Below are 16,203 nucleotides of genomic sequence, written 5' to 3'. Positions count from 1 at the left end.
AAAATTTTTTAAATATTTCAGAAATCAGGTAATTGAATTTTTTTTAAATATTTTGAAATAATAACACGCTATAATTAGGTCGAGTTTAATTGCCAAAAAAATTATTTTTATTAGATTACTTTATAGCTGCACCCTTATGATGATACTTGACGGTGTCTTTGAGCGTCAAATTAATTTTCCAACCTAACTGAAAAAATAGTTTTGCCCGGCGTCAAGCGTCAGCGTCAAATTGTAAAAATGAGCGACTAAATATTATTAATATTGAACCTCAATATCTCGAGATATGCATACTAAAAGTAATTCCCTAACTTCATTTTAAATAAAACAGATAATTATATTCATAATGGCTGCTGAATAAGATTATCAATTGCGGGTTTATCTGTGCCAAAATATAATTCGTGAAAAATTATATGTAATATTTAAAATTATTATATCTATTTGATAGGTTAGGTTAGGTTAGAGTGGTTGTCCTGGGGTGGGACACACTTAGACCATAGGGCCCGTTGTGATACCGTTATGGGTTGGCCCATCCCCGGCCAATATTCCATGAACCATTTGGAGCTGTTTAAGAACAGCAGGAGGGCTTTGACGTCGATTGACTTTAGGTCGGAGAGGTCGTCAAAGAAAGGCTAGCTCAAGTAAGTCCATCTTCAGCATGCTTGCCGCCCAGCCAGTGTCCTGTGATAGCCGCAACAACTTTTCGAACAGAGGCCCTTGGAAGTGATATGAGAACTTCGGAACGTCTGCGATTGTACTCAGACCATATCTGTCTTATAGTACCACAAGTATCTCTATTCGATAGTTGAATATAAATTTATTAAGCCATTACGAAAACGGTTTGACGCTGCTAAATTTTTTCTAGATGGCAGCACGGATTAAACTGTTTACGTGACTTAATTTGACACTAAAACATAGCGTCAAGTGTCGGCATGAAAATACACCCTTTGGCAAAAAATTTTGAGCAATTTATCTCAACCTATATCATAGTTTGAAAAAAACTATTTTTTTTTACATTGTACAATGTCACTGATTTATTGCGAAGTGATAAAATGCATAATGATTTTTTTTCTTGTATAATGTTTATAAACAATTAATATCAATAATAATTAATTTATTATATAAATTACATAAGAACTAATTAATAAATTTCTTTTTTTAAATTTTAATTATGAAAAACACAAAAATGTAAATCGAGTGACGTAACAAGAGAAAAATGCAAATATAGGGCACAGATACAATAAATTTTTTTTTTTTCAATTTTTACTTGGCACTTTTTAAATACTATCCGCTCAATATTATTTATTTATTTTTCAAATATATTATTAATTTTTTTTTTTTTAATTGTACATATTTTTAGACTATTCATTTAAGTTCAGTAATTAAAGTAATTAATATATTTAATTATATCACACACGGAGTACAAATGTTACACCACTCTTAAATTTTTGGATTTTTTTTTTGGTTTGAGTTTTTTTTTTCTTTTTTTTTTAATATATTTTTTAAAGATCGGATTGTGGGTTTATTTTTATTTTTTCCACACCAAACAGATTGTCAGTCTCTCAACATTTTTTAAATTAATTTTAGTAATTGTTATAATATCCATGATTTTTTGGTAAAAAATTGAGTATGTCGAAAGTGTTTTTAATTCTACTAGATTGGAAAAAATTATACCGATTTTTTTATTTATTCAATTCGTCATCATTATGACATTTCCTTGAATGCCTTTAAAATTATTAATTAATTAATTTTTTTAATGATAATCGACTCGATACTATATTATTAATCTCTTAGTCATCCAAATCGATAATAGTTAAACAATTGACTAATCTAGTAGGATAAAGGCGTTCTTATATTAAATACAGACTAGTCATACATGTTTTCATGTCTATTATAAATATATATATATCCAGTATGTAAGTTGACATGGCAGGGTGGAAAAATTACCAAAATCGGATTCATTTAACGATTAGGCAAGTAGTTTTTGAGATATCGTGAATTTTGAAGTTATTTTAAGTCATATCTCGAAAACTATCTGCTCAATCGTTAAGTACATCCGATTTTTGTAATTTTTGGATCAAAATTACCTTACAAACTGTGTTTTATCAAATTCCGATCCAAAAATTTTTTCGATTTTTTCAAAGAGGTACCCCTTAAAAAAATTCAAAAAAATCGAGAAATATTTTTTATTCTCGATTTCGATAAAAGTCTGTATATAAGGTAATTTCGACCCAAAAACTACAAAAAAGAGGATCAGTTTATGATTGAAAAACTAATAATGAACCGGATTTTTTTATTTTTTGGGTCAAAATTACCCACATTACACTGAAGTGATAATTTTCCAAGCACCTTTCGCTCTAATACAATATTTCATTTGCGAGAATTTTCTAAGGGGAAGACTAAGAATAATTAAAACACTTAAGAATTTCTGGCATATAAATATATCTTCATATATTTAGAATGTAAATTCAGTGGACCCTCGGTAATCCGGGAAACCTTTTGCAGAGCAATGTCGGACTATCGTATTTGTCGGATAAAAGAGTACCTTGTTATCGACAAGTCACAAATCAAATGATAAAATTCTACATGGTATTAATTATTATACTCTGAAAAACAAATCATACTTCAATAAAAACCATTAATCGGATTACAGGGGGCACCGGGTTAGCCAGAGGGTCGGATTATCGGGAGTTCACTCTAAATTTTAGAGGATTTATTTAAACACATACTGCGTTTATTTCCATTGGAAATCCTGGAAAGTGTTTCCATAATATGTAAATGCGCTCCTGGATACTAATTCTTATAATTTATTTTCAGTCTATATTTAAATAAGTTTGTGATAGTAAAGTTGGGGTAAAAAAAAATCAATTTTCGTTAAATTGATAACTTCAATCAGTAAAAATTCAAGGTTTGGTTTTTGATATCCGGTAGATGTGTAATTATTTGAGTAAAATTGAAATTGAGCAAATGTGGGAAAACAGACATAATACTTTGAAGGTTATTATTTACTTTAAAATAAATAGTAACGTAAATTAAATTTTTGGCACCTAAATCTATTATTCCCAGAATCATTCGAAAATAATAAAATCATGGATATTTTTTAATCTATATAATATATTGTATGTAGTATTCTAAAACGAATTATACTTGGTTTTGCGAAAAGTCTTCATTTTTATTTAAAATAAAAAATTCCAATTTATAAATTATTAATAAATTTAGTAAGGGAGCATTATATTTCACATGTTCAAGGTAAAAATGCGAGAAACGTAATTCATTTTATAAAAATCGGTTTTTGTTAATATATATCTGCTCTAAGACCACATTATTTTCGATATTTCTTGTTTTTTCATCTTTAAAGCATATGTCTTGACAAAACGAAATGGTTTTCCAAAATATATTCGATTATAATGGGCATGCAACAAATATTATCACCCAATTTGGACACTACCAATTTAATTGTATGCCGTTTGGATTCATTATGTTTTGTCAAATATTAGCAAGATTTAATAATAAAGATTTAATCGAATTTCGATACTTTTTTTTACCTGTTTCTAGAATTCGAACAAGCTTTTAAAAGTTAATATAACGGTAAATCAAGAAAAATGCACAAAATGTTTTCTTATGTCAAAGGTTAAAATTGTGGAAAGTATGGTTTTTAAAATTATGATTGAATAATTATTGATATTTGATATTTAATATTTACAAATATTCACTTGCTTTGTATCGAAAATCTTAAACAAAGACTCAAGTATTTAAGATTCCAAAATTTTGAAAGACTTGTCCTTCAAACAGGTAATATGATCTATCTGAGTGGCCGAATCTAATCAATAGGGCTTTTCATTTACAAAAGGATACTTTTTTGTTTCAGACAGTTTCCAATCAAGTAAAGACATATCACATATCTTCTATCCTAGTCAAAAAGCGCTGCTAGAAAAAGATAAAATGTATTAGACTTTTTTAGATTGTATAGTTTTTTGACAACTGTCCGAAACAAAAGCAAATCGATGAAAATTCAATAATTAAAGAGAGAGGAGATATATGCTTTACTATACATTTTAATGTGCTGTGCTATATTTGGCGTTCTGACAATAGTTCTTTTTTCTATCACTAGATACAATGTTTCTTAGCATTAAAATCCAATAAAGCATGGAGGTTATAAAGAAGGAGAACGATCGCTACGTGCTAAAGCATTAGCCCAGCTGTCCCTGAAAATTTGTATAATTTATAGTTCGTATTTCAGCCACCATTCTGTAAGTAGTATTTACGAAGTTAGCTGTTTATGGGTACAAGTAGATGAAGTTAGTTGCATAATGTTCAAATTGAATGATATTATTTAGACGTATATTAAACGTTGAAAGATCCTTGGAAATTAGCGCACAACAGCCCGCTTTTAATGAGACAACTTAGCGATCGCAGCGCCTCACTTATTTTGTCCATATTTCGGGGACAATATTTTCTATAGCGATCGTTCTCCTTTTTTATAACCTCCATGCAATAAAGGATGAACGAATTACCTCAGCAACGAATATTATTAGTTAGGAGACAACTAACCTTAAAATTCATTAAATTACATGTTTAAAAAATGATAGTATCCCTCACATTTTCCCCTGAATAATCGACCATAGCAAGTCGGTTTCATTATGCTCTCTCTATTTATTATTTATTATACTTGAGACTTTTCACATTTAACGAAATTGAATGATAAATCAATCAATCAAAAACCATAACTATTGAACAAATTATGTTTCCTCTGTGAGTTTTCATTTTTTACGTGTACATTTAAAATATATTCTAACTATTTTTAAGAGTTTTGTCTTTATGGTTTCTTAAATATCTTTATAATTCCATATACTTTGTTTTATAAAATGAATTTAAATATCTCTAAATGACCTAAAATTTTTAATTTATTGTATATTTTCTTTAATATAACGATATAACTATCATTTACTCATTTTTACTGGTTATGTTTTTTTTTTTGAGTTAAACCAAATAAGAGTGATTCTTTATTATATAGTGTTTTTTTCTGTGAACAATTGTTTTAAATTCGGGTCAAAATTTAGAATGTCGATGTTTGATTTCTGAAAACTATTTTTGTGAAGACTATAATATATAGTACGTTCTAATTATAATTTATTTACAAGTTTTATTCGATCAAGAAAAGAAAGTGAAACATTAAATATTTTTTTAGATAATTTTTTGAATTAAAAATTACCTATTTTTCCTGAGTTAATATCATGACATTTGTTTTTCAGTCAGTACTACTATAAATAATTTCGAAGAATCCGTGGTTTTTGGAATTTATCCTGGACATAAAAATATTACAAAAAGTTCATTTGATCATGCCCCCCTTCGGAGTTACAGTCATTACAATTTTCTCGTACCTTTTTTTGTCAACAACTTTTGAGAAAATGTTTCGAATAAAAGTTACTGCAATTTTTATGAGTCTTATTTTTGTTATTTAAAGTTTTGCTCTATCTTTAACAGTGCTCAAACAATTTGTTATTTCTCTAACAGTACCTAATCGTAGAAATTGAGAAAAACTATTGGAAAGCTGGTATCCTTAGAGCAAAACTGGATACAAAAATGTTTATTTTGTCCGAAACATTTTTTTCTATGGCTGAGAACACATGATAAGAATTTAGTATTAAAAATTCTAATAATTCAAATAATAGCAGTCATGAAGTTTTTTTGTTCTTTTATAAATTTCCCCCACATAGTTTCAATTTCGTCTCAATTTTTGTAATTTTAAATTGAACGAAGCTTGAGCTTTAATTTTTCTTTATCGAATAAAATTATGCAGCACTGTTCAGAAATACTTAGACATATAGAATTAGACAGCGCACTTCGAATTTTACGAAAGTGAACACAAATAACAGGGATATAGTATTCAATTGTATTTTTCTCTACATTTTCTTAAAAACTCCTTTTCTAGTTTTACTACCAATTACAGGAAGTGTAATTCTATATTCTGTCCAATTCTATATGGTCTATGCAGAAATATAAGTGTGTTAGTTTTATAAATATTAGTGACATAAAGCGTAATTTATATTTTGTTTTTTTTTTTGACTATACATTACTATTATTTGCACAAATTTCAATAATCTAAATTAATATTAATCATATTTATTTATAGAGTAAATAATACAGGTTAACTGCCGAGATTATATAAATTTTTTCTTGGAATGTATCCCACAACGGGCTTAATTGGTGCCGCATTAGTTAAAATATTCTAAGTGTTGTTACTATAACATATGATCAATACACTTAGGATTGTAAAAGTGATTGACATGAATTAAAAAATAGCAATATGTCAATCTGTCTTTAGAATAATAAAAAGTAACTAAGAAAACAAAGTAACTAAAAAGAATGAATGTAGTAATACGCGCTAGGAACTTGTTATGCCAGCTATTGATAATATTAAAAACGAATGGTTCAAATTAAAGTTGAGTTTTTAGTTTAAACTTCCAATTCAAAGTTTCCAGATTTGGTTTTATACTAAAACTATTCGACAAGTAAATTTATTAAGGATGCCTTAACTGGTGCGATTTTAATGACTAGACTTTAGTTTTCGGGATTGTGACAAAAAGCACAATATTGGTAATTATAATTCTAATGACAATGTTTACACAATAGTTGCGTTTCTTGGATCTAAAAAGGTAAGTTGGATCTTTAAGGTAACAGCAATAAATCTAAATACGTTTTACATTTAGTAACAATCGATGTTTCATTGTAGTCAAACAAATAAGAGAAAGAATAACTTAAAGAAATTTTTTTCTCTTAATAACGCATTTCGTTGTCGCATACAGTCCAAGAAAAAAATATTCTCGAGAATCAATCTATATTTATAGAGAGCTTTTTATCCACTAAAAGTACGTCCTTTATACATGCTTATAATTTAATAAATATTTTGGTACAGATAAAAAACTCTCTATTAAAATAAATTACTTAATTGTAAAGCTGCTATTAAATTTTATTATTGCAGAATTAATGCATGTTAAGTTTTGTGAGTGTAAAACGTGTACATTTTTGTTGCCTTTTGTTTAGTTAAAATTTTTTAGAATTGTGAAAATTGCTTTGTTTGTTTTGTATACATATTTATATATATATTCGTAATATTAATGGAGGGAAAAGCATTAGAATAAAATTATTTACTTTTTATTTTTCACTAAGGATTTTAAAGTGTTAATAAACAGACCAATAATTTGTTTTTCATTTTCGCGTACACTTTATGGGTTTATTCATTTTATATTTTGGGTACATTAATTTTTAACTTGAAAACAAACAGAATTAATTAAAGAGTACGAAAAAATTTAATATTTAAAAAATATGGTTATGTGTTCTCCAATTAACACTGATAGATATAGTTTGCGACGTCCTAGTAGCATTGTAAATATGATAGTGCTTCTTACATCTAGTTCTTACTGGCACTAGAATTCCATCGGTACGCCGTTGTTCTCGTTCCTAAATTATATGTATCATGGTACACCAGTAACATGTATTTATTGTAAACGATTCTTTCATAATTAACAGTTAAACTAACAGCCTAACTTTTTTACTAAACGGTGCCGTCCAACTAGTGGTCTGAACGATATTCGGCCATTCAATCAAACAGCTAGGCAAATGATTTGGATTGATAACGTCATACTACTTGTCTAGCCCAGTCAGTTAAATTTAGTTCCATTTTCCATTCCAAAAATGTAGTTGTAGGTCTACTGTGAATCATTGTCGCAATAACAGATGTACTTGTTTTAAAAATCAAGCGTTAAAACAAATAATATTTTAATATTTGGTCGAATACATGCAAGCAGCTAGTTTTTCGGCGCCATTTAATAAACAGACTAGACTTTTAACTGAACGGCTAATTAAGATAATTAGCTGCGACATATAAAATGTAAATTGATGACAACATATCGTGATATTATCATACATGGATTCTATTTAGAAACAAAAGCATAGTACCGACGCGATCTCGCTACTCTCTGGTGTTAAAAAAGCATATCCCAGACGTAAGATTTTTTAAAAAACTCTATTATTTATACTCTGTGGTTTTGCAACTAAATTGCCAGTGCTATTCATCAAAGCCATATTAGATAAATCCCTCCAAAATTTTTACTATTCTATTGTGTACAAAGTAAATTTTTTTCACAGAAAATTAAATGTAGCAAATATTTTTTTAACGGTGTTTTTAATAATATTCTAAGGAATTTTCTTTTTGGCAGTATATTGAATTTTTGATTTTGTGCTTCGACTTTTTTTTTGGTGAAATCGATTAAGTATTAAGAATTAAATTTCGTCAATTTTTAATAATAAATAAATTAAAAGAAAAATATATGTGAGGTAGAAAATTATCCAATATTTTCGCTGTGATTTTATTTTGTTTTGGTTAAACGTAAAAATTAAAGAAATTCGAAGATGAATGAAAGTTGGAAAATCAACAGCGAAAAATTAAAATCGTTGCCGTAAAATCATAATAATAGTACCTTATGGACTAATTAAACTCTGAAATACATTTAACACGTATTTTGTAAATATAATTAGGCCTTTAAAATAAATTAACTAGGGATTAATAACAATAAAATAACAATGTAACAAGTAGGGAACGATAAATTAAAGCAGCAATTCCGATGGAGGAAAAACTATAAGGAATTAATTTCTGTCGGTATGATAAAATCTAACAAGCCAGAGTAAAAGATTCAACTGTGTTGATCTTATAAGATTTACGCTGAGAAAAACATAATGGTGAAATTCGATTATGTTCTACAATAATGTACTCTCAATGAGTATCATTTATCTCACTTCGGAACATATCTCTTTTGGTAAAAGTCACTCAGAGCACAACAAAGTCAAAGCCTGCCCACCAGTGGCGTAAAAGATACCGTAAACTTTTTTGAATCTTTAACATATATGCTACTTTTTTATTGCTATGGTGACGTCATAGCTTGCGACTGCCATAGAGACTACACATCAAAGGTTGTTTTGCGAGAGAAAGATAGATAAAATTATGTAATTGCTTATATCTTTCATGATTATCAACCGATTTTAATTTTTATTTCAGATCTTGTCATCTATTCTCGCATATTTTCAAATTTTACTGAAAATCGACATCAGATGACTACCGTATTGTAAAATGTTTTTCATGGCACAGAAAAAATTAATGTCGACAGAAATTAACTTCTTCATAACTGTTTTTTTGCCATCAGGAATGCTGCTATAAATGCAACAACAAAACTATATAAAAATTCGTGTATTTTCTAGGTTTTCCTTGAATCCTAGAAATGAATCACATACTTCATCAAGAATAAGTTACGGTTATTCTACGAATTTCGAGTTAAACGAACAATAAATAATAGAGATATTTCTCGATAAGTAATCGATAATCTCAAAATTATATAAATTCGATCCGATATGAAACTTAAAAATTAAGAGAGGTGATTTATGCCCATTCCGATTGCTATTAAATATATTTTTTTTAAAACAATTGTTCGCGATTATTTAAGTGTAAAAATTGTGATAATTATGATACTATAATAATAATTTAATCATTACAATTATTTAAATCCGTTAACTTTGTTTTTAGGTATTAGTTTTTTTTTTTAAATATTCAATTCGAAACTTCGCCGAACTATTTACATAACCGAAATATAAGAACATGCTTATTAGTTAAAAAATTCACACAGTTATTTTAAATGATTTTTTTAAAACAGTATTATTCATGTAGCAAGCACCCTACGATTTTGTTTTTTTTTTAACTTAGAAGGATCATTCACACGTAATAAATTTTAACAAAAACATTTTTTTATTAGATTATTAAAAATAAAAAAAAAGTTGAAATCATTCCCTGAAGCATAAGATTAACTGTTCTCCTCTTTCACATCAAATATTGTTTCATAAATGAGTTTCGACTAAAAATTTTAAGGTTATTTTATTGGATCGTGGTTGGAACTAATAAATGTTCGGTTCGAACCCCATAGACATTTTGGGTATGGTAAGTAATATATCCCAGGTTGCGGGCACGATGGGCATGCCGACAACCCTAATAGACTTGTGACGTCACACTTTCACGGTCTATTGAGATCGGTTCAGTAGTTTTGAGTCTGAATGTGTCACTGTGATGTGCAAACAAACGCTCACCCAAAATCTTAAAATTGGTGTGTTGTTATCCAAAAAGTAAGTCTCTTAGCAGAATTCCTAATTCAGTAAAAGGAGAAACAGTTAAGGAATTTGAATCGAAACCCACAGTGTCAATGGGTATCTACTTCAGATAAAATAGATTTGAGGCTAGTTCGAGATCCAAAAACAATAAGAAACAGTAGTTTCCTATAACAAGTTTCATTTTACTGCAATTAGGGTAGTTTTCACTTTCGATTCAAATTTTACGACTCTTATACTTATCTCAAGAAGGCTTCCAAACATAAGTACGGATTTAGAATGTAAAAGATTTAATAAAAATTGCTCGAATATTTTAATAGAATTCCGTATAAGTCACTTTGGTAAATACTATAAAAGATTTTTATCATTCTGATTTACATTCTAAGCCCAAATTAAATAGCTGAGAAATGTAAATAATAAATTTTTAATATCGAGTCCTTAATTAAACAATATTGCAATTTTTATATTTATTTCGGGTATAACATCAATTATAGTGATTTTCATTGGTAGAAATAAAAATTTACTACAAAAATTCAAGTAAAACTGTAAAACACAAATATTTTTTTAAGAATTTAAATCAGATTGAATCGATTTGTCGAATTTTTCTCTTACAAGCCATTATGCTTACAATCTTGTTCAGTAAGAATTTTTTCTGTTGTGTCTTGTGATTTTCCGATTGTGGATTCAACCTCTACTAGATTCTTCTTGACTCTCTTACACCGTAGTAGATAATTCCTTGCCTCCATTTGCTCATCCCACTCGGTTCTACTTAACAAATTATTTCCTCAAGCTTCGTAGCTTTTCAATATGGCGACTAGTCCGCACAACGCCATTTTCTGACAAAAAGGTTAGCATAGTAGAAAGATACAAAATTAATTCGATGTGAGATCTCATCTCACTTCTCTGTCTCATCAGGAAACAGATTTCAGAATGGTTGAAAATCTGCTCATACGAAGAATTAAGCCTGAAAATCACAAAAATCACATCGTCCGAAATGTAAGTGGGGAGATAGAAGCTAAGAAGATAGTCTTCGCGAAACTAGTTCTTTGGTGAATTTTAAATAAATTATTGGATATTCTATGTTAGGAGATGATTAATTTTGCATAACTATAGCTAGCCTATCAACTTAACTCGCTGTTAACTCTTGTCACAATTTCTATGTCAAATTCAATCTGATTTCGACTTTCGAGTCCGAATTCAACTTTCTACCAATATAAATCACTATATATTTAATCTTAGTAATTAAAACGTTTTATATTTTATAAATTCGCAATTTAGAATTACATTTAACATAAAATTTTGTGTTCTCACAAAAATCATAAACATCTTATAATTTTCTTTTTTTGTTCAAAAGATTTAAAATCACGCAATTTTTCTTTTAGTCTTAATTATCACTTTCTGAATCAGAATCACCTTTATGCTTTAATATAGTATCATTACTTTTTTGTCGTAGTAATTTTGATTTTCTAACTTGTGTGAATGTACCCTTCCGTTTGCTATGCTCATCGCTAGTAGAACTGACACTTACATTTGATGAGCTGGTTGATGCAAGTTCACAAGGAATTGTTGATGATTTTTTAGCAATTCCACTGCTACGATGTGATCGTACTAATGGTACCGTTTTAAAATTTGAATTCGATTTAAACGTACTCATACCGGTTGGGGAACTTTTATTTTGATCATACGAAACACTTTTTTGTAACGATTTTACTTGTTGTAAGCTCACTTTTGATGAATGTGTTGAAGATTGTTGTATCTCAGTAACAATAACATCTTCTTTGATTGCTGTGGGTGATGTAACTGCTGGTGGTATTTTTACAGGTCTTTCAGTTGATTTTGTAAATGTTCCCATTTTCTCAGGTGTTGTACTTTTTTGTCCATTTTCCAAATCATGAGTTAACGATGACTTACTATGCGGTGAATTAGGACCTAACGGGTGACTATTACTACTCGACCATTCGGATAATGATAAATTATCAAAGAGTGAACTATCATCATCTTTTAATCCACCCGGACCTTTAAAACTTTTACTTGTACCACTATATGAGCCCGAAATATTTTGAAATAATACTGTTGTCATATTTTTTGATTCTGACAAACTTACACCATCTGATTTTGTAATATTTTCTGAATTGCTACGATCTTCATCAGAACTATGTGGTGATATTTGTTGAATAGTAGTTTGTTTTGAAAGCATTCCATGTTTTTTTGGTGGTATAGGTGGTTTAACTACAACAGTCGCTGCTACCGCTGCCTCTTCTTCTGAAGAATATTTTGTATCTAATAATATTTCATTTTTCGGTAAATCAAATGAATTGTCTGATCCAGAACTATCCGATTTACTTTTTGATAGTTCGTCAATTAGTGTTTGATCGACAAAAACTTCATTTTCAAGTTCTGGAGTTGCATCTGAAATAGAATCTTGTACAACAACTTTACATGCTTTCTCTGCTTGAATATAATAAGTTTTTGCAACTTCAATGTCACCGACATATTCTGGTGGTGGATCATAAACGGCTGATGATGGTGGACTAGGCCATTGCCCACTATCTTGACTTTGTAATGATCCACGTAAACCAAACACTTTTGGTAATTGATAATCTTCCATAATTGGAATTCGTGGTGGAGAATCACCTTCCATTGAGGAAAGTGGTGTTATTGTTTTTATTGTTTGATGTTGATTAGATTGAAAATTTGATGATGAAGCTGTTACAGGAATTTCTGGTAACGGCCAATCTTCAGACTCTTGACTACTGGAACATTTTAATTGTGGAGTACCACATTCTTCTTCTTCCTCTTCTTCCGAATTTTCTTCAATAATAGTATCATCAGAATTTTGCCTTCGTAATTTATCTTCAGCCATAATTAATTCTACTTCATCCAGTGATAAATCAGCCATTTCAGCGGATGTTCGTCGATCATCTGATATTTGTCGTGTTAAATTACATCCTAACAATGATTGTGGTTTAAATTTATCACCAGATGAGTTTTTATTACTAGGACTTCTTTCTATTGAAGATGAGCTACTTATTTTCTTATTGATTGAAGACTCAGCTTTTGGTAAATCCTCATTCAGAGGTTTAGCATCAGCACTCGACGAATCTGAACTAAGGCTTGCAGGCTGATCACTTGAGACTAAAGATTCTTCATTCATGCTATCATAGTGAGTCATACTATGCTTAGAAGAATTTTCATCTAAGCTCGATTTCTCAGAATTTGAACTTCTTTCTGATATCCGAGATAAAGTTCTCGATAAATAAGCAGTATGACCATAATTAGGAACTACGTCAGTTGTATTAGCTTGCTGAGGATTCGGACCATATACTCCAGTTGTATTCACATCATCTAAATTGGTCATGGTATCTTCATCGTCATCACATCGGAATCGAGCATATGAATCCCTAGATAAAAAGTATTCTTTATCATCTAAATCTTGGTCAGGTGGTAAAAGACCATCTTCAACACTAGACGATTCACTATCTATTAAAAATGGTCTCCAGGTGGAACTAGCTTCTATTGTTGGTGCTTCTCCAGTTTTTTGTAATCTATATGCAACACCCAAACTACCTGAACTAGATTCTGTATCTAGTCTAGATTCTGTATCTAACGAATTTTTCGATTCAATGGATAAATTATCAATTGATCGAATTCGTGGTTTGTCTAATGATCCATTTCTTTTGTCAAATGATCCACCGGACATAGAATCTTCTAACGATGAATATGTACTTCGATCAGACGCTGATGATATTCTACTATATGAGCGTAACCTTCCCTTTTGTAATTCTTTGTCGCTTAGCCATTTCTGTTCAAAAGGATATTTCCCTTTAAGTACTTTACCATCATGCTCAAACGATGATACTGTTAAGGATGATGTGTCCGTTGATGATTTCGAGGATGTTTTTGTATTTAACAACGATTGTTTATGCGTAATAAATACTTCAGGTGGTGGTATTGGTTTATTCCCATTTCCACCTGAACCAGAACTCGATGATTCTTCATCAACCGGGCTGGATCTTTTCAGCGGACTTCGTGATGATTTATCTGAAGATCCTTTTTCTGAGCTATATCCTTTTTCTGAATGTGCTTTCTCAGATAAGGCCTTTTCAGAGGTGTCAGACGTTACTTCTTGACTTAAATTTTTCAACAATTCATTTTCTAATTGCTCACGTGTTTCATAAATTTCAATTTGTTGACTAATACCAAATGGTCGAATTATTGAACAACTTACACTAGATTCATCACTTTTACCTGGTTGTTGAACGGGGCTTGGATCTTTTTCACCACTAGTCCACGAACCTGTTGTATCACTACTACGAGATCTAGTATCACCAAATTTCATCATTCTATTCTTTGTCGCTGCATTTACTTGATTGGTATGTAAGAAATTTGGATCTTCTGGTATAATATCTTCATCGTTCAAATGTAAACTTAGATCTTCTTCATCATCTAAACCTATAACTTCCTCACATTCAACAGTAATCCATGAGGCTGTATCCTCTGATCGACTACGTTCTGTACTTAATTTCTTAATTAAATCACCTCTTATATCACTTACTTCCGTTAAAGATTCCTCTTCTGTACTTTTAATTTTTGGAATTATTCGTACCGGTATACTATCTTTTTCAATTTTTTTATCTGACATACTTTCAGGAATAGTTGTTGCAGGAGACAAACTTCCCGATATAGGTTTAGTATCAGGACTTGTACTTTTAGTACTTTTAACATCGTCTACATCAACTGATAAAGTTTGTTGTGAAAGCACGTGGTGTTTTGATTCACTACTGCCATTTGGTATTTGTATATCAGCTATAATATCTGGAGGAACTTCTTCCATATCACTTGGAGGAATTGGATCGTTTGTCTCTGATTCAATATCCGATGTCTCTTCAGATGTGTCACCTGCTTCAGTGCTAAAACCAGGTTTCGAATCTGAATCAATTTCAGTTTTACGTTGTTCCAAATCTAAACTTTTACCTAAACGACCAACTTGTTTTTCGGTTCCAAATGGATCGTCTGGGAAATTTAATTCTAAACTTTTTGTTAGTTTTTTATCTAATTTCTTTGGTGATTTCGTTATAATAATTGCATCATCTGGTATTGTAAAGTTAGTAACATCAATTTTAATTTCTAATTTACCATCAGATACAGAAACCGAATCCTCAACAATTGGAAATGTCGGTAAGGTTTCTTTTACAGGACTTTTCAGTGTCTTTGTTTGTTTTATTGCAGTTTCATATAAAATTTGTTGTTTCTTACGTCGAATACTCAACTCATTATCATCTTGAGATTTACTCCGCTCTTTGCTCGATATACGTTTCAATTCTAATTTCTCAAACGATTTTGATTTTTCTTTTGGCTGTTGCTTTTTCGATTGTTCAGTTTCCTGACTTTTAACTGCACGTAAAGGTCCCGCTGTTTTTAATTTTGGTGATTTTTGTTTTTCTAATGATTTATCTTTTATAATCGTACCTTTCGGAGATTTTTTAACTCCACCACTTGTTGGTGTACTAGTTTTTGAGCTATTTGGGGATTTAACAATACTCGTATCTATTTTTAAACCTAATTTCGATGCTTTTACCTGAGCTTTACTCTCATCTTTTTTAGGAGGTTCTTCTACGTCACTCAATATTTTTTCTTTCACTTCTTTGTCTTCTTTCACAGGTGGAGGTGGAGGAGAGGGTAATACTTCATCGTCGGATGGTAATTTAGGTGCTTCTACACTTGGAGTTTTATCTAAATCACTCTTCGACGTTGTTGATTTAAGAATATCTTTATCAATACTATCATCTGTTTCGAGTGAATCCAAAGTATCGTCCTTGCTTGAAAATGCATTTGGTGGTGGTAAATTCGTAACGGATACAACAGCAGTATCCAAACTTTTGGCACGACGTGAAGATGTTGGTGATTGTACAGCAGTTTGTCGTTGCATTAATGTAAAACCAGTACCTTCCGATAAATTTAATCTTGCATGTGCAAATAAACCTGGTGTTTGACCTCGACGAATAAGTGTAGTATCAGCATCTGCTAAAAATGATTTTAATTTTGTTTGAATTATTT

The 16,203-nt window shown here is 30.1% G+C and overlaps 1 protein-coding gene across 4 annotated transcripts in view; it reads right to left on the bottom strand.

Moving 5' to 3' along the window:
* LOC123306102 (FERM, ARHGEF and pleckstrin domain-containing protein 1) overlaps positions 1-16,203 on the bottom strand; it is a 34,082-nt gene that overhangs the window by 6,076 nt on the left and 11,803 nt on the right. The gene's annotated exons all lie outside the window — the stretch shown is intronic.

The sequence above is a fragment of the Chrysoperla carnea genome, chromosome 1 (genome assembly GCF_905475395.1).
Source record: "Chrysoperla carnea chromosome 1, inChrCarn1.1, whole genome shotgun sequence".
NCBI lineage: Eukaryota > Metazoa > Arthropoda > Insecta > Neuroptera > Chrysopidae > Chrysoperla > Chrysoperla carnea.
This window is presented reverse-complemented; position numbering and strand designations above follow the sequence as displayed.